Source organism: Neolamprologus multifasciatus, chromosome 23 (assembly GCF_963576455.1).
Source record: "Neolamprologus multifasciatus chromosome 23, fNeoMul1.2, whole genome shotgun sequence".
Taxonomy (NCBI): Eukaryota; Metazoa; Chordata; class Actinopteri; order Cichliformes; family Cichlidae; genus Neolamprologus; species Neolamprologus multifasciatus.
In genome coordinates this window covers 26,849,584-26,866,228 of record NC_140460.1, presented here as the reverse complement: position 1 = coordinate 26,866,228, position 16,645 = coordinate 26,849,584, and the positions used below count along the sequence as shown (strand labels likewise).

Here is a 16,645-nt window from a genome sequence, read left to right as displayed (position 1 = left end):
ACCTGAGCAATACAGAGTAGTATCATCAGCAAACAATACACATTTTAACAGTTTGGAAATGCTACATATGTCATTTATGTATAATATAAATAATTTAGGGCCCAGCACAGAGCCCTGAGGAACACCACAAGTTACCTTCAACTGCTTAGATTTTACATTATTGAATTCGACATATTGATATCTGTCATCCAGGTAACTTTTCATCCACTTGTATGCTAACCCTCTTATGCCATATCTCTCTAGTTTATTCATTAATATAGAATGATCAATCGTATCAAACGCCTTTTTTAAGTCTATAAAAACACCAACAGTATATTCCTTATTATCTATAGCATTAGATATCCCTTCTACAAGTTCCATCACTGCCATCGAAGTGGACCTTTTCACTCTAAAGCCATATTGGTTATCACTTAGGAGATTATGCTTCTCAATATATTTATCAAGTCTATTAACAAATAACTTTTCTAAAATTTTTGAGAACTGTGGGAGCAGTGATATTGGCCTATAATTGGTAAACTGACTTCTCTCTCCGTTTTTATGGATTGGAATAACTTTTGCTATTTTCATTTGTGAGGGAAATACACCAGTTTGAAAGGACAGATTACAAATGTATGCGAAAGGTTGCACTATATATTCTATAATACTTTTAACTAATATCATGTCAATACCAAAACAGTCAGTGGACTTTTTATTTTTAAATGTCTTCACAATGTTAATTATTTCTCTATGAGTTACAGCACCAATAAACATGGAGGACACATTCTGAGTAATATGTTTATTTAGGTCGTTATTATTTCTTGACTCTGGAATTTCTTTTGCTAAATTAAAGCCAACATTTACAAAGAAATCATTAAATTCATTTGCAATGTCTTTAGTTTTATCAAGCACAATATCTTTATCTTTTTTAAAATAATCTGGATAATTCTTATTTTTTGAGCCCTTTTTGATTATACTATTTAATATCCTCCATGTTTCTTGTGTGTTACTTCTACTTTGCTCCAATAATTTGTGGTAATATTCTTTCTTACTTGTTCTTATAATATTTACTAATCTATTTTTATATAACTTGTACTTTATTTCAGCATCTTTTGTCCTCTGTTTTATGAATCTCTTATATAGATTATTTTTCTTTTTACATGCATCTTCTATCCCCTTTGTGATCCATGGCTTATTTGATCTGTGATGCTTTCTAGTGATTTTCATTAAAGGACAATGTTTTTCATATAGTGAAATTACAGTTGATAAGAATGCATCATATGCACTATTTGAATCTTCATTTGCAAAAACCTCATTCCAATTGTGTTCCTTTAAGTCCACCTGGAGGGCAGCAATGGCTCTTGTTGTTCTAAGTCGTATCATATCAAATATTTGATTCTTTTGTTTAGTTTTAATCCCAAAATAATTTTGAAAAATTGCAAAAACAGGAAGATGATCGCTTATATCAGTTATAAGAAGTCCACCTACTATTTCATGGTCAATTTTATTTGTGAATATATTATCTATCAATGTAGCTGTATCAATTGTTATTCTACTTGGTTTTATAATTACAGGGAAAAGGGAGTTACTATACATTGTATTTATGAAATCTGTTGTTTTCTGATGTCCATTTGGGTTTAGCAAATCTATATTAAAATCACCACAAATTATTTGCACTTTTTTATCATTTAGGTTGCTAAACATAGCAGCAAGTTTTTCATTGAATGTCTCAAGGCATGAACCTGGTGTCCTATAGATGCAACTTATAATTATATTGTTAGCTTTTTCAACATGGATTTCAATAGTGACACATTCCAATACGTTATCTATGGTGCTTGACATACATTCAATCAGACTACATTTCAAAACTTTATCTACATATAAGGCAACACCGCCTCCTTTTTTATTCACCCTGTTCATTGTAAATAATTCGTATCCTTCCAGTCCCATTTCACTAATTTTCTCATTATCGAGCCATGTTTCTGATATTGCAATTATATTAAACTTTTTTAACTTACTTAAACATTCTGTAATTTTAGAAAATTTTTTATACAGGCTTCTACTATTGAAATGTATGACCGACAATGCATTTGCCATTTTAATATTCATATTGAATTGGTCATCTGTATAGTACTCACAAGTATTATTGGTGTTATTGTAGAAGTGGGTATCTGGGTCAATGTTACTTTCAGGGTCATGCATGTTGTGCTCTGCATAATCAAATTCTTCCTCTTCAATATCTCTGAATGGAAACCTATAATCTGTGTCCAAACTTGTCATTTATGTGTTTTTGTTTTTGTTGTTGTTTTTTGAGCCGTAAGGCCAGAAACACTTTCCATACCCATTGTTCATTATCCAATCGTCACTTTTCCAATAGATTCCAGAGCAGATTCCTGATTATTTATATTGCTCTAAGTCTTTGAGTTCTCTTATCATCACAACTTTCGCTTCTTCGGGATTGCCATTTAGTCTTATCATTACTTTGCAGTTCCTCATCCATGTCGCTTGTATCTTATTTTGTTTTCTCAGGCTGCGTGCCTGTCTTGCAATTTCAGCAGTCTTTTTCGTTAAATGTTCATTTAAATACACACCAGTCCCTTTAAGCTTCTTACCCTGTTTCAATAACTCAATCTTTGTTTTGCGACTCACAAACCGAAGAATAATTGATGGCTTTGTTTTACTGTCTTTCCTGGGGAGCGTGTGGCATGCTGCAATATGATGGCTCTGAATACTTACATTCTTCGTTTGAAGGAATTTTATCACTTGCTGTTCAAGCATTTGCAGCTCCTCTACCGGGGCATCTTCACCATCTTTACCTCCCCCAGCTGTTACTCTGGCGTAGGTTCGGTGTTGCGTCTCCAGTCCACTTATGACTAAATCATCCATTCTTGTGTATTGTTCAAGGTCCTCGATTCGCCGTTCCAAGTCATCTATTTTCTTGTCCTTGTCCTTTATGAGGTTTTTTAGTTGTTTTATTTCATCCATTAGGTCATGTAGCATACCTTGTTGTTTAGCCACTTTGCTCAGTTCATCAGACATGAAATTAAGCGATTTCCTAATCTCCTCCAACTCCTCTTCAACTCCTGGGTTTGCTTTTTTAGGCGGCATTTTGAAAATGATGAGATTTGTATTTCCTTGTGATGGCCCGTTGAAGTCACTGTTGATTAACTTGTTGGTTGAGCCTTGGCCTAGTGGCTGCTGCAGGAGCCTGGGCCTAGTGGCTGCTGGAGGATCCTGGGCCTAGTGGCTGCTGGAAGAGCCTGGGCCTGGTGGCTGCTGGAAGAGCCTTGGCCTGGTGGCTGCTGGAGGATCCTGGGCCTGGTGGCTGCTGGAAGAGCCTGGGCCTGGTGGCTGCTGGAAGAGCCTGGGCCTGGTGGCTGCTGGATGATCCTGGGCCTGGTGGCTGCTGCAGGAGCCTGGGCCTGGTGGCTGCTGGAAGAGCCTGGGCCTGGTGGCTGCTGGAGGATCCTGGGCCTGGTGGAGCAGGAGGGTCCTGGGCCTGGTGGCTGCTGGAGGGTCCTGGGCCTGGTGGAGCAGGAGGGTCCTGGGCCTGGTGGCTGCTGGAGGGTCCTGGGCCTGGTGGCTGCTGGAGGATCCTGGGCCTGGTGGAGCAGGAGGGTCCTGGGCCTGGTGGCTGCTGGAGGATCCTGGGCCTGGTGGAGCAGGAGGGTCCTGGGCCTGGTGGCTGCTGGAGGATCCTGGGCCTGGTGGCTGCTGGAGGGTCCTGGGCCTGGTGGCTGCTGGAGGGTCCTGGGCCTGGTGGAGCAGGAGGGTCCTGGGCCTGGTGGCTGCTGGAGGGTCCTGGGCCTGGTGGCTGCTGGAGGGTCCTGGGCCTGGTGGCTGCTGGAGGGTCCTGGGCCTGGTGGCTGCTGGAGGATCCTGGGCCTGGTGGAGCAGGAGGGTCCTGGGCCTGGTGGCTGCTGGAGGATCCTGGGCCTGGTGGCTGCTGGAGCATCCTGGGCCTGGTGGCTGCTGCAGGAGCCTGGGCCTGGTGGCTGCTGGAAGAGCCTGGGCCTGGTGGCTGCTGGAGGATCCTGGGCCTGGTGGCTGCTGGAAGAGCCTTGGCCTAGTGGCTTATTTTTCAGTTTTTCAGTTTCAGTTTGTTGTGACTTACCTTCAAAATTACAGCGGTCCCTCGCTATAACGCGGTTCACCTTTCACCTCGCTGTTTCGCAGATTTTTTAGTGCAAGTTTGCATGCTTTTTTACGTCCTGCGTCCTGATCGCTGCAGACAATCTCCTCCGTCTCTCCTGTACAGTACAGAATCGCTGCATCTATCGCTAGCAGTGTGACTCTGTAGTGCAGTGCTGTATGTCCACGATGTACACGAAACGTTTTGCACTATCCTCACGTGAGGCATGTTTTGATGCGCTGTTCGGCCACACATTTTTTGGATCTCCTGTCACACACTTCACCTCCAAGACAGCAGCCCATCCTGGGCTTGAAGAACTGGCAACTCTGCTTCATTTGTTGACGGCTTTAATGAATGGTCCGTTTTGGGGGGAGATGGTGCCTTGAGCCTCGCTTGATACACAGTACGTGGCAAAGGCAAACCATCCATTGTCTACCGCTTGTCCCTTTCAGGTAAGGCGGAGGTGGGTCAAAACACCTTTTCCCTGACCGGGAATCGAACCCGGGCCGCGGCGGTGAGAGCGCCAAATCATGACCACTAGACCATAAGGGAGCTGCGACAGAGCTGTCCTGATGAGTGACATGTGGCTGTATCGGGCTACATTTTCCATTGCGCCTTGAGAGGAGCGCTTGGGCAATGGCGCGAATTCGGTGGGAAAACTGGTACGTCCGAGAGCATTGGTGGTTCAGTGGTAGAATTCTCGCCTGCCACGCGGGAGGCCCGGGTTCGATTCCCGGCCAATGCAAACTTTCTTCATGCGTGGTGCCTTGGGGGGTATTAAGTTTGTTCTCGGTCGCGGCCAGATGGCATCAAGATTTGGAACAAGAAGTTTGTGCAAACCAAACTTGGGTTGGACATCGTATCTGCATTAAGTCAAGATGTTGTTGAGAAGAGACTTTGGACAGTGGCGCACAATTGGCAGACTTAGAATTGTCGCCTTCCTGCGCCAGAGGGTGACTGAATATATGTTTACAGACATTGCTGGTAAACCCGTGTCTTATTAGTGGAGCTAATGTGGCTGTAATTGAGGGATTTAATTTAAGACGGCACTACGAGACAAAAGAAGAATGGTCCGTTTTGGGGGAAGATGGTGTCTTGAGCCTCGCTTGATACACAGTACGTGGCAAAGGCAACCCATCCATTGTCTACCGCTTGTCCCTTTCAGGTAAGCCGGAGCTGGGTCAAAACACCGTTTTTAGGATCTCCTGTGGCACTCTTCACCTCCAAAACCCGTTCAGGGCTTAAATACCTGGGGACTTGCCTTTGCTTGTCCAAGCTGAATTTCTTTTCTGTGCAGCTTCGAGAAATCGTCCATTTTCCGGTTGACTGTCAGCCTCGTTGGCGCAGTAGGCAGCGTGTCAGTCTCATAATCTGAAGGTCGTGAGTTCGAGCCTCACACGAGGCAAGTATTTTGGTACAGAGTTGGTCCATCCATTTTGTACCGCTTCTACCCATTTCGAGGACGCTGGAGCCTAAGAACCATCCATTTGTAGTGGATTTTCAGCCTCCTCTGATGCGAGATCTAGAACAGGGATCAATCCAAATCATTCTGCCATTGCCCGTGGAAAGCCTTCCCATCTGTTTGATTTCAAGACTCACACGTGGCAGGCGATCCTCCCCTATGGATGCGTGCCGGCCCTCTGGAACCACTTCATCCAACTTTCACCACAATTCCTATTTCTTTTCTCAGGTCAGAATTGCGGGGCACCACACGTTGGCTCCCAAAAGACTCCTACCTGTTATTTCTTCTTGGACACTTTGTCCAGGTAGGGTTAGGAATGTCTTTGCATTGGAAGCGGATGAGCAAGGGCTGATAATTGGTTATCAGCAGCTCCCGAGCTGAGTTTCTGGAGGTTGCCTGGAGTTCCGTTGCCAACAGGGTCCATTGAGAAAGATAATTTGAAGTCACTCTTGCCTGACTGGCAAGTTGGAACAAGAAGTCTGTGCAAACCAAACTTGGGTTGGACATCGTATCTGCATTAAGTCAAGATGTTGTTGAGAGGAGACTTTGGAGAGTGGCGCGAATTCGGTGGGACAATTGGCAGACTTGTAAGGGCTGGTGGCTCAGCAGTAGAACTGTCGCCTGCCACCCGTGAATCTCGAAATCAGAAGGTAGTGACTTGTAGCCTCACGCAAGTGATGTGCTTTGATGCACAGTACGTAACAGAGTTTGTGCATCCATTTCAAGCGTCTTGAGAGTAGACTTTGGAGAGTGGCGCGAATTTGGCGGGACAATTGGCAGACTTGTAAGGGCTGGTGGCTCAGCAGTAGAACTGTCGCCTTCCATGCATAAGTCTCGAAAACTCGAGGTGTTGAGCTCTATCCTCACGTGAGGCATGTTTTGATGCGCAGTTCGGCCACACATTTTTTGGATCTCCTGTCACACACACTTCACCTCCAAGACAGCAGCCCATCCTGGGCTTGAAGAACTGGCAACTCTGCTTCATTTGTTGACGGCTTCAATGAATGGTCCGTTTTGGGTGGAGATGGTGCCTTGAGCCTCGCTTGATACACAGTACGTGGCAAAGGCAACCCATCCATTGTCTACCGCTTGTCCCTTTCGAGTAAGCCAGAGGTGGGTCAAAACACATTTCCCTGACCGGGAATCGAACCCGGGCCGCGGCGGTGAAAGCGCCGAATCCTGACCACTAGACCATCAGGGAGATGCGACAGAGCTGTCCTGATGAGTGACGTGTGGCTGTATCGGGCTACATTTTCCATTGCACCTCGAGGGGAGCGCTTGGGCAATGGCGCGAATTCGGTGGGAAAACTGCCGCATCTGTGAGCATTGGTGGTTCAGTGGTAGAATTCTCACCTGCCGCGCGGGAGGCCCGGGTTCGATTCCCAGCCAATGCACACTTCCTTCATGCCTGGTGCCTTGGGCGGCATTAAGTTTGTTCTCAGTCGCAGCCAGACGGCATCAAGATTTGGAACAAGAAGTTTGTTCAAACCAAACTTGGGTTGGACATCGTATCTGCATTAAGTCAAGATGTTGTTGAGAAGAGACTTTGGACAGTGGCGCAAATTTGGCAGGACAATTGGCAGACTTAGAATTGTCACCTTCCTGCGCCAGTGGGTGACTGAATATATGTTTACAGACATTGCTGGTAAACCCGTGTCTTATTAGTGGAGCTAATGTGGCTGTAATTGAGGGATTTAATTTAAGACGGCACTACGAGACAAAAGAAGAATGGTCCGTTTTGGGGGAAGATGGTGTCTTGAGCCTCGCTTGATACACAGTACGTGGCAAAGGCAACCCATCCATTGTCTACCGCTTGTCCCTTTCAGGTAAGCCGGAGCTGGGTCAAAACACCGTTTTTAGGATCTCCTGTGGCACTCTTCACCTCCAAAACCCGTTCAGGGCTTAAATACCTGGGGACTTGACGTTGTTTGTCCAAGCTGAATTTCTTTTCTGTGCAGCTTCGAGAAATCGTCCATTTTCCGGTTGACTGTCAGCCTCGTTGGCGCAGTAGGCAGCGTGTCAGTCTCATAATCTGAATGTCGTGATTTTGAGCCTCACACGAGGCAAGTGTTTTGGTACAGAGTTGGTCCATCCATTTTGTACCGCTTCTACGCATTTTGTGGACGCTGGAGCCTAAGAACCATCCATTTGTAGTGGATTTTCAGCCTCCTCTGATGCGAGATCTAGAACAGGGATCAATCCAAATCATTCTGCCATTGCCCGTGGAAAGCCTTCCCATCTGTTTGATTTCAAGACTCACACGTGGAAGGCGATCCTCCCCTATGGATGCGTGCCGGCCCTCTGGAACCACTTCATCCAACTTTCACCACAATTCCTCTTTCTTTTCTCAGGTCAGAATTGCGGGGCACCATACGTTGGCTCCCACAAGACTCCTACCTGTTATTTCTTCTTTGACACTTTGTCCAGGTAGGGTTAGGAATGTCTTTGCATTGGAAGCGGATGAGCAAGGGCTGATAATTGGTTATCAGCAGCTCCCGAGCTGAGTTTCTGGAGGTTGCCTGGAGTTCCTTTGCCAAGAGGGTCCATTGAGAAAGATAATTTGAAGTCACTCTTGCCTGACTGGCAAGTTGGAACAAGAAGTCTGTGAAACCAAACTTGGGTTGGACATCGTATCTGCATTAAGTCAAGATGTTGTTGAGAGGAGACTTTGGAGAGTGGCGCGAATTCGGTGGGACAATTGGCAGACTTGTAAGGGCTGGTGACTCAGCAGTAGAACTGTCGCCTGCCACCCGTGAATCTCGAAATCAGAAGGTAGTGACTTTTAGCCTCACGCAAGCGATGTGCTTTGATGTACAGTACGTAACAGAGTTTGTGCATCCATTTCAAGCGTCTTGAGAGTAGAATTTGGAGAGTGGCGCGAATTTGGCGGGACAATTGGCAGACTTGTAAGGGCTGGTGGCTCAGCAGTAGAACTGTCGCCTGCCACCCATGAATCTCGAAATCAGAAGGTAGTGACTTGTAGCCTCACGCAAGCGATGTGCTTTGATGCACAGTACGTAACAGAGTTTGTGCATCCATTTCAAGCGTCTTGAGAGTAGACTTTGGAGAGTGGCGCGAATTCGGCGGGACAATTGGCAGACTTGTAAGGGCTGGTGGCTCAGCAGTAGAACTGTCGCCTTCCATGCATAAATCTCGAAAACTCGAGGTGTTGAGCTCTATCCTCACGTGAGGCATATTTTGATGCGCAGTTCGGCCACACATTTTTTGGATCTCCTGTCACACACACTTCACCTCCAAGACAGCAGCCCATCCTGGGCTTGAAGAACTGGCAACTCTGCTTCATATGTTGACGGCTTCAATGAATGGTCCGTTTTGGGTGGAGATGGTGCCTTGAGCCTCGCTTGATACACAGTACGTGGCAAAGGCAACCCATCCATTGTCTACCGCTTGTCCCTTTCGAGTAAGCCGGAGGTGGGTCAAAACACATTTCCCTGACCGGGAATCAAACCCGGGCCGCGGCGGTGAAAGCGCCAAATCCTGACCACTAGACCATAAGGGAGCTGCGACAGAGGTGTCCTGATGAGTGACGCATGGCTGTATCGGGCTACATTTTCCGTTGCGCCTCGAGAGGAGCGCTTGGGCAATGGCACGAATTCGGTGGGAAATCTGCCACATCCGTGAGCATTGGTGGTTCAGTGGTAGAATTCTCGCCTGCCACACGGGAGGCCATTCAGTGGTCACGTACTAGTTACCTAAGAAAACAAAATCGGGGCCAGTATAAAAATTAGCCAGACATTTTTTCATGTCCTCTTTAATGTTCTCTTTTTTGCACAAGTCGAGGAGCATTTCAGGATACATTTCACATGTGACAAATAAAGAATCTTGAATCCTGCTCTACTACATACAGTCATGACAAAGTCTTACCTCACTGTGTCCATTTCTGAAACATCCCTCTGACATTAATGTGAAGATAATAAGTGAGTGAACTGTTCAAAAGACAGCATATAACCCTACAAAATACAGTCCCAATCAAAAGTTTAAGACCACTTGAAAAATGGCAAAAAATCACATTTTGCATAGTAGGATTTAAATAAGGTAGAGCTTCAACATGCAACAAGAAGAAATGGGAGTGAGATAAAACCTTTTTTTGAGCATGCAATTGATTGAAAACAGTGCTTAAACTGAAACAGGCTTACAGCTGATAAATAGTTTAGGACCACATGCCTTTAAAAGGCCAAATCTGTGCAAAAATGTGAATTCATTGTCATTTTCTGTCAGGTAGTCACACTGTCGTGATGTTCGGATGGCAAAGGCAAAAAAAGTTCCCTTTTTGAATGTGGTTGGGTTGTTAAACTGCACAAGCAGGGTCTCTCACAGAGTGCCATCGCTGCTGAGGTTGGACGCAGTAAGACAGTTGGAATTTGTTAAATGAACCTGAGGGTTATGATGGAAGACCCAAAAATATTTCACCAGCTCTGAGCCAGAGGATCCAATTGGCTGTCTGTCAAGACACTGGTCGCCTGCCATGCATAAGTCTCGAAAACTGGAGGTGTTGAGCTCTATCCTCACGTGAGGCACGTTTTGATGCGCAGTTCGGCCACACATTTTTTGGATCTCCTGTCACACACACTTCACCTCCAAGACAGCAGCCCATCCTGGGCTTGAAGAACTGGCAACTCTGCTTCATTTGTTGACGGCTTCAATGAATGGTCCGTTTTGGGTGGAGATGGTGCCTTGAGCCTCGCTTGATACACAGTACGTGGCAAAGGCAACCCATCCATTGTCTACCGCTTGTCCCTTTCGAGTAAGCCGGAGGTGGGTCAAAACACATTTCCCTGACCGGGAATCGAACCCGGGCCGCGGCGGTGAAAGCGCCAAATCCTGACCACTAGACCATCAGGGAGATACAACAAAGCTGTCCTGATGAGTGACGTGTGGCTGTATCGGGCTACATTTTCCGTTGCGCCTCGAGAGGAGCGCTTGGGCAAGACACTTCACCCGTTGCCTACTGGTGGTGGTCAGAGGGTCCGGTGGCGCCAGTGTCCGGCAGCCTCGCCTCTGTCAGTGCGCCCCAGGGTGGCTGTGGTTACAATGTAGCTTACCATCACCTGTGTGTGAATGGGTGAATGACTGGTTGTGTAAAGCGCTTTGGGGTCCTTAGGGACTAGAAAAGCGCTGTACAAATACAGGCCATTTGTCATGACTGTAGGTAGTAGAGCAGGATTCAAGATTCTTTATTTGTCACATGTGAAATGTGTAGTAGGCTGAAAAAGTAAAGAACCTCTGTTGTGGAGCTTAGAAAAGTACTATAGATATAACAACTTATAAAAATTGCTCCTTTTTTAGCCCCTTGATGGTGTTAAATCCAAGTTGAATCCTCTCCACAAAGCTCCTGTTAATATTCCTTTTAAGGGAAAGAGGTCGGAAAGTAAGCACTTTTTCCAAGATCAGAGTTAGATTATAAGTGTTTACTGAGGCCAAAACACACACACACACACACACACACACACACACACACACACACACACACACACACACACACACACACACACACACACACACACACACACACACACACACACACACACACACACACACACACACACACACTCCATCAAGGTCAATAGTCTCTCAACTTCAATCAGGCGGTGCACGATAGCATCCCTTGACTCTATTTCTCTATTTTGAATGAAGTGATGTCTGGGGTTGGAAGTCAGACATGCAAAGTGCCTGAATCAGCAGATTAAAGTGCTGATTTTAGTGCCACCTTACTCAGTGAGTGGAAACGACACCAGGGGAAGGAGAGAAGTGAACTGGAGAGCTGGAGGACCTTAAATCTTAAGTTTGACTGTGCTGACTGCAGAGGGGTGACAGATGAATGAGCATTTCTGGAGTTGCTACATCCAAAGTCGTTTCATTTCTAGGGAGTCTGGAAGTTTGTGTGTTGACACCAGGCCAGACTAGAAATGTCAAAGTGTACAGTTATAACATAATAATAATAATAGGGAGTTGAACTTTGCTCCCAACAAAAACAAAAAATATGAAACAGTTTGACCTGCCTTTTAGCCCTCAACAGTGTCAAAGATGGACCTAACAACTGTGATGTCGCTCTCTGGTTAGTGAATTCCTGTTACGAAACCTCGAGCTGACTCTTTTGACTGTTGCCACCTTTGTATTTTTAATCTGGATGTGATGAGTGGAACTGATGACGCTACAGCCAGGATAATCTAATAATGATCGTAACTTACAAAAAGAGCTTCATGATTTATTCAGTGAGATTTGAAACTAGCGACTGAGCAAGTAAAGTCAGCAAGAAAACGTTTGCTGAGGTCACAGAGTGAATGAGCTGATGGCTGTTTTCACACACATTCACTGGCCACTTTATTAGGTACACCTGTTCAACTGATCTTAACGCAATTATCTAATCAGTCAAACACATGGCAGCTAAGCATCAAATGGGTATGAAATGGCATTGTTGTTGGTCGGACTGTTTTAGAAACTGCTGATTTTCCCCATGCAACCTTTAGAGTTTACAGAGAATGGACTAAAAAAGAGAAAATATCCAGTGAGCAGCAGTTCTCCTGGGGAAAATGTCTTGCTGAGGTCGAAGGAGAATGGCCAGACTGCTTCAAGCTTATTTGAAGGCAACAATAACACAAAAGACACACAACCAAAGGTATACAGTAGAGCATCTCAACAGCAGCAGAAGACCACACCAGATCCCACTTCTGTCAGTTAAAAATAGCAAAACTGAAGCTACAGTTTACACCAACCCACCAAAATTTGAAGATTTGAAAAACATTTTCCAATCTGATGAATTTTAATTTCTGCTGCAACATTCAAATCAAATCAAATAACTTTTATTGTCACATCACATGTGCAGGTACACTGGTACAGTACATGTGAGTGAAATTCTTGTGTGCGAGCTTCACAGCAACAGAGGTGTGCAAAAATACAATAACATAAGAACAAGCAAAATATAAGAATGGGTAAATCTGAGAATTATATGAATAAATATATGTACAATATAAGAGTGTGTGCATATTACTGAATGTGTATACTAAATATGTATATCTACGTGTGTGTATATATGTGTGTGTGTGTGTGTATACATATTTTACAAATTAAATAGAGTAAACAATAAAATAAAATATATAAAATATACAGAGGTTGGTAGTTGGATATTGTGCAAAACAAGTGGCATTAATGTACAGTGTGGAGTGCATAATGTTGAAGTTCCAGTAGTGAAGGCGAGGGGTCTATGAAGTGTTCAGCAGTCTGATGGCCTGGTGGAAAAAGCTGTCTCTCAGTCTGCTGGTTGGGGGTGTGTACTTCTCTGCACCTCCGGAAGTCCACTATCAACTCCTTTGTCTTTGCGACGTTGAGGGTGAGATGGTTGTCTTGACACCAGTGGGTCAGGTAGTGAGTGACCCACAACTGTAGTGTCGTCCGCAAACTTCACAATGATGTTGGAGTTGCTAGTGGCTGTGCAGTCGTAGGTGTAGAGTGAGTACAGGAGAGTAGGGCTGGGTATCGTCACTGATTTCTAGAATCGATTCAATTCCGATTCACAGGGTCCCGAATCGATTCGATCCACGATTCGATTTAATTCGATTCGATTCGATTCGATTCACTTTGATTTGAATCTGGGAAATTTTGACAGTCAGAAATATTATAATTCACATCAGTACATTTACATATTTTTGTATCTATAAAAAGGAAGCTGACACACCAAGACTTTATCAAAGGTGTGAGCATCACAGCAGATGCCTTTGTGTCAACGTAGGTGAGGATAAAACACAGAAAAACATGAAGGTGATTTTCCTGTTCTGGGATTTTATAAAAATTTTCTGCAGTAGATCAAAAACGAAAGAAAACCATTAATCAACACATGAACATTACCTCTGAAGTTACAGCGGTTTTATTAGAGACAAGGCTGAGCGTTTTGCATTTTGCATAATTTTAAAAAGTTTAAATTTGTTCAGCATTGAACGGCAGAAATTAGGTTTTATTTTCGGAAGTATATAAAACGAAAAAAAAAACCGTCGGCCGACAGCGCTGTAAACAACGGTAGACTTGTGCGTAACAAGCAAGCGAATAATGCAGAAAACAGTACAGAGAGAGAGAGGGAGAGAGAGGGAGAGAGAGCGCGCAAGAGAGCAAGCATGAGAGAGAGCTGGGCATCGTGGTCGAAGCAAAACAATAAAAGTCAGAGTGAATTCATGACGATGTTTATGTGAAGCCTAGTTTGGATCTTCTTTTGCTGCTGGTTCGGTCAATATTGTTTGGAGAGAGATAAAACTAACAGCTTTAGAATCAGTGCATAAAGGGCGTGAACACAAAGCGCGGACCGCCGACAGATCAGAATCAGCGCGCTGTCGGCTTTCAGCCCCGACTGTGAGAAAGGTAACATCTCACTGATTCTGATCCGCGGTTGGGCTGTGTGTTTAAGTCTTTGTGCAGAATCCATGTTCCTGCTCTCATTTACTGTCTTAGCTGTTTGGTGGTTGTTGAAATTTTGTGAGATTTCACCAGAGATTCTGGCATTTCGGGCAAAATAAATTTATATTAAAAAATCGATTCAGGATTTTAATGAATCGATTTTACGTTATCCAAGCCAGAATCGATTTTAATCGATAAATCGATTATAAAAACCCACCCCTACAGGAGAGCTCAGTACACACCCCTGTGGAGCACCAGTGTTCAGTGTGATGGGGGATGAGGTGATGCTGCCCAGTCTGACCGCTTGGCGTCTGTCAGAAAGGAAGTTAAGGATCCAGCTGCAGAGGGAGCTGCTCAGTCCTAGATCCTGCAGTTTCCTGTCCAGCTTCGAGGGAACGATGGTATTGAATGCTGAGCTGTAATCTACAAACAGCGTTCTCACATACGTGTCTCTCTTCTCCAGGTGCGAGAGGGCAGTATGTAGTGTCAGGGCTATGGCATCATCAGTGGACCTGTTGTGGCGGTATGCAAATTGTTGAGGGTCCAGTGAGTCGGGCAGTGCAGAGCAAACAAAGTCCCTGATCAGCTTCTCGAAGCATTTGCTCACAATGGGGGTCAGGGCTACAGGTTGCCAGTCGTTCAATGAGGAGATGGTGGAGGATTTGGTACAGCAACGATGGTGGCCATTTTGAAGCGGGCTGGGACTACAGACAGAGAGGGAAAGGTTGAAGATGTGTGTAAACACTCCAGCCAGCTGAGCCGTGCATGACTTGAGGACGCGGCCGCGAATCCCGTCCGGACCAGTAGCTTTGCGTGCGTTCACCTTCCTGAAGCACTTCCGCACATCCTCCCCAGACACAGTGTGCGCACTGACGTCATCCGCGGTGCACACACTGTCCGGTCTCACATGATCACTGTTAGATCTCAATCCAACAGAGGACCTTTGGAATATGGTGGAACAGGAAATTCTCATCATGGGCGTGCAGCTAACAAATCCACAGCAATTGTTTGATGCTGTCATGTCAACATGGAACAAAAATCAGTGAAGAATGTTTCCAACAACTTTTCTGAATCTGTGCCATTAAGAAATGAGACAGCTCAGAAGGCAAAGAGGGTCCAAACCAGTATTAGAAAGGTGTAACTCATAAATTATGCAGTAAGTGTAGCTTTCAAACAACCACAAGTCTTTCTGCAACCGCAGGATTTGCCCTCTTCCTGGACATGAGTAAGAATAGCAGTTTAAGGTACTTCCACATTGGCTTCACTTTTCCAACCCAGAAGCTACATTCATCTTTTATCTTGTTTATCCTCTTCGAGTGACACATTTAAATACTGAAAACCAAACAAACTAAAACATACATCAAAATATCAGGTAATGCAATTTTTTTTTGTAATTATAGGTCATAGTTAAAAGTTTATGAAAAAACTTCACCAACTGAAAATAAAATCTTCCTTGGACAAATCTGTATAAAACACATTGATAGTGTTATTTGTTATCAGTTTGTGGAAACATTTCCAACTTTTATCTTCTGATACTCAAATGTGTATAGATTGATTCTGATTTGGGAGGATAAATAACATGTATGGTTGCTGTTTGATATTTAAAACTTCTTTTGATTCAACCTCCCCTTTATATGTTAGGTGCCAGAGGCGATTGGTTTGTGTTTTGAGATTATTCTTTTATATTTCTGTTTTTCTTTTGTTTTATAAAATGAAATGAGCAAAAAAAATGAAGTCAATACTATAGATCAGGCTACAGACTTTAATGTTACAGGATTTGTATTTAGTGCATTTTCTCATTTTATTATTGAAAATTATGAGAAATTAAATATGTTTCAGTATTTATATATAAATATTACAAAAACCTGTTTATATAAAGGCCCTGTTGTGAAATAGTGCCAGTCACTGTTTTAAAGTCATTAAGAGTTGCATAAGGGTATTTGTTGACCCCTTTTTAGACTTTGCGTTCTTTCTATCCTGAGCCCTCCGGGTTTCCGTAGAGTCTGTCACAACAACGGCAGCAGCTGAGCCGGGCCTGAGAGCAGGAAACAAATAAGAGGTCTCACTCTGTTGTAGTTTCTTTTTAAAGCTTGCCCATTGGACTGTGTGTGGCATTTAAACCTGACATTTGTGAGGAAAAACATAATATTCATATTTCTATGCTGTTTTAAAAACAGTCTGCCCCAGGGGCTCCTGCTTTTGGGCATGCTCAAAACACCTCACATCCAGAGGCATCCCAGAAGTGCTGTTGTCAGAGGTAACTTTGCCCTTCTCCTCAATTGGTTCTAGGTAAGGGGCCACACTGAGTTAGATTCAAACTACCCTTGTGAAGTTAAAAACATTGCTTTACCTCACTCTGGATTCAAGTTGTGGATAACCTGCACAAGGAACCATGAGGATCTAGTGCTCTGGTGGCTAAAATGCAAAAGCCCTGGCGGTCCAGGGTTTAAAGCCCACAATTTGTGCTCTTGAGCAATAGTTCTCCAGGCTGTCTTCAGATTTTTTAAGCATCTGATTGGAAAAAGCATGACAATGATCCCAAACATACTGCCAATGCAATAAAAGTATACCTGGAAAGAAAAACACACTGTCAATCATCAGTCACGGACTGGCCTCCCCAGAACCCAGACTTCAACATTATTGAAGCAGTGTGGGATCATGTTGACAGAGAA

The 16,645-nt window shown here is 44.4% G+C and overlaps 7 non-coding genes across 7 annotated transcripts; 3 read left to right on the top strand and 4 right to left on the bottom strand.

Moving 5' to 3' along the window:
* Positions 1-4,588: 4,588 nt before the first annotated feature.
* Positions 4,589-4,660, bottom strand: trnae-cuc (transfer RNA glutamic acid (anticodon CUC)). Its single transcript has one exon. It is a non-coding gene; the product is annotated as a tRNA-Glu (tRNA).
* Positions 4,661-4,782: 122 nt separating this feature from the next.
* trnag-gcc (transfer RNA glycine (anticodon GCC)) lies at positions 4,783-4,853 on the top strand. The gene has a single exon. It is a non-coding gene; the product is annotated as a tRNA-Gly (tRNA).
* A 587-nt stretch (positions 4,854-5,440) lies between these two features.
* On the top strand, positions 5,441-5,513 carry trnam-cau (transfer RNA methionine (anticodon CAU)). The gene has a single exon. It is a non-coding gene; the product is annotated as a tRNA-Met (tRNA).
* Positions 5,514-6,699: 1,186 nt separating this feature from the next.
* On the bottom strand, positions 6,700-6,771 carry trnae-uuc (transfer RNA glutamic acid (anticodon UUC)). The gene has a single exon. It is a non-coding gene; the product is annotated as a tRNA-Glu (tRNA).
* Positions 6,772-6,893: 122 nt separating this feature from the next.
* trnag-gcc (transfer RNA glycine (anticodon GCC)) lies at positions 6,894-6,964 on the top strand. Its single transcript has one exon. It is a non-coding gene; the product is annotated as a tRNA-Gly (tRNA).
* A 2,054-nt stretch (positions 6,965-9,018) lies between these two features.
* On the bottom strand, positions 9,019-9,090 carry trnae-uuc (transfer RNA glutamic acid (anticodon UUC)). Its single transcript has one exon. It is a non-coding gene; the product is annotated as a tRNA-Glu (tRNA).
* Positions 9,091-10,362: 1,272 nt separating this feature from the next.
* On the bottom strand, positions 10,363-10,434 carry trnae-uuc (transfer RNA glutamic acid (anticodon UUC)). Its single transcript has one exon. It is a non-coding gene; the product is annotated as a tRNA-Glu (tRNA).
* Positions 10,435-16,645: the final 6,211 nt, after the last annotated feature.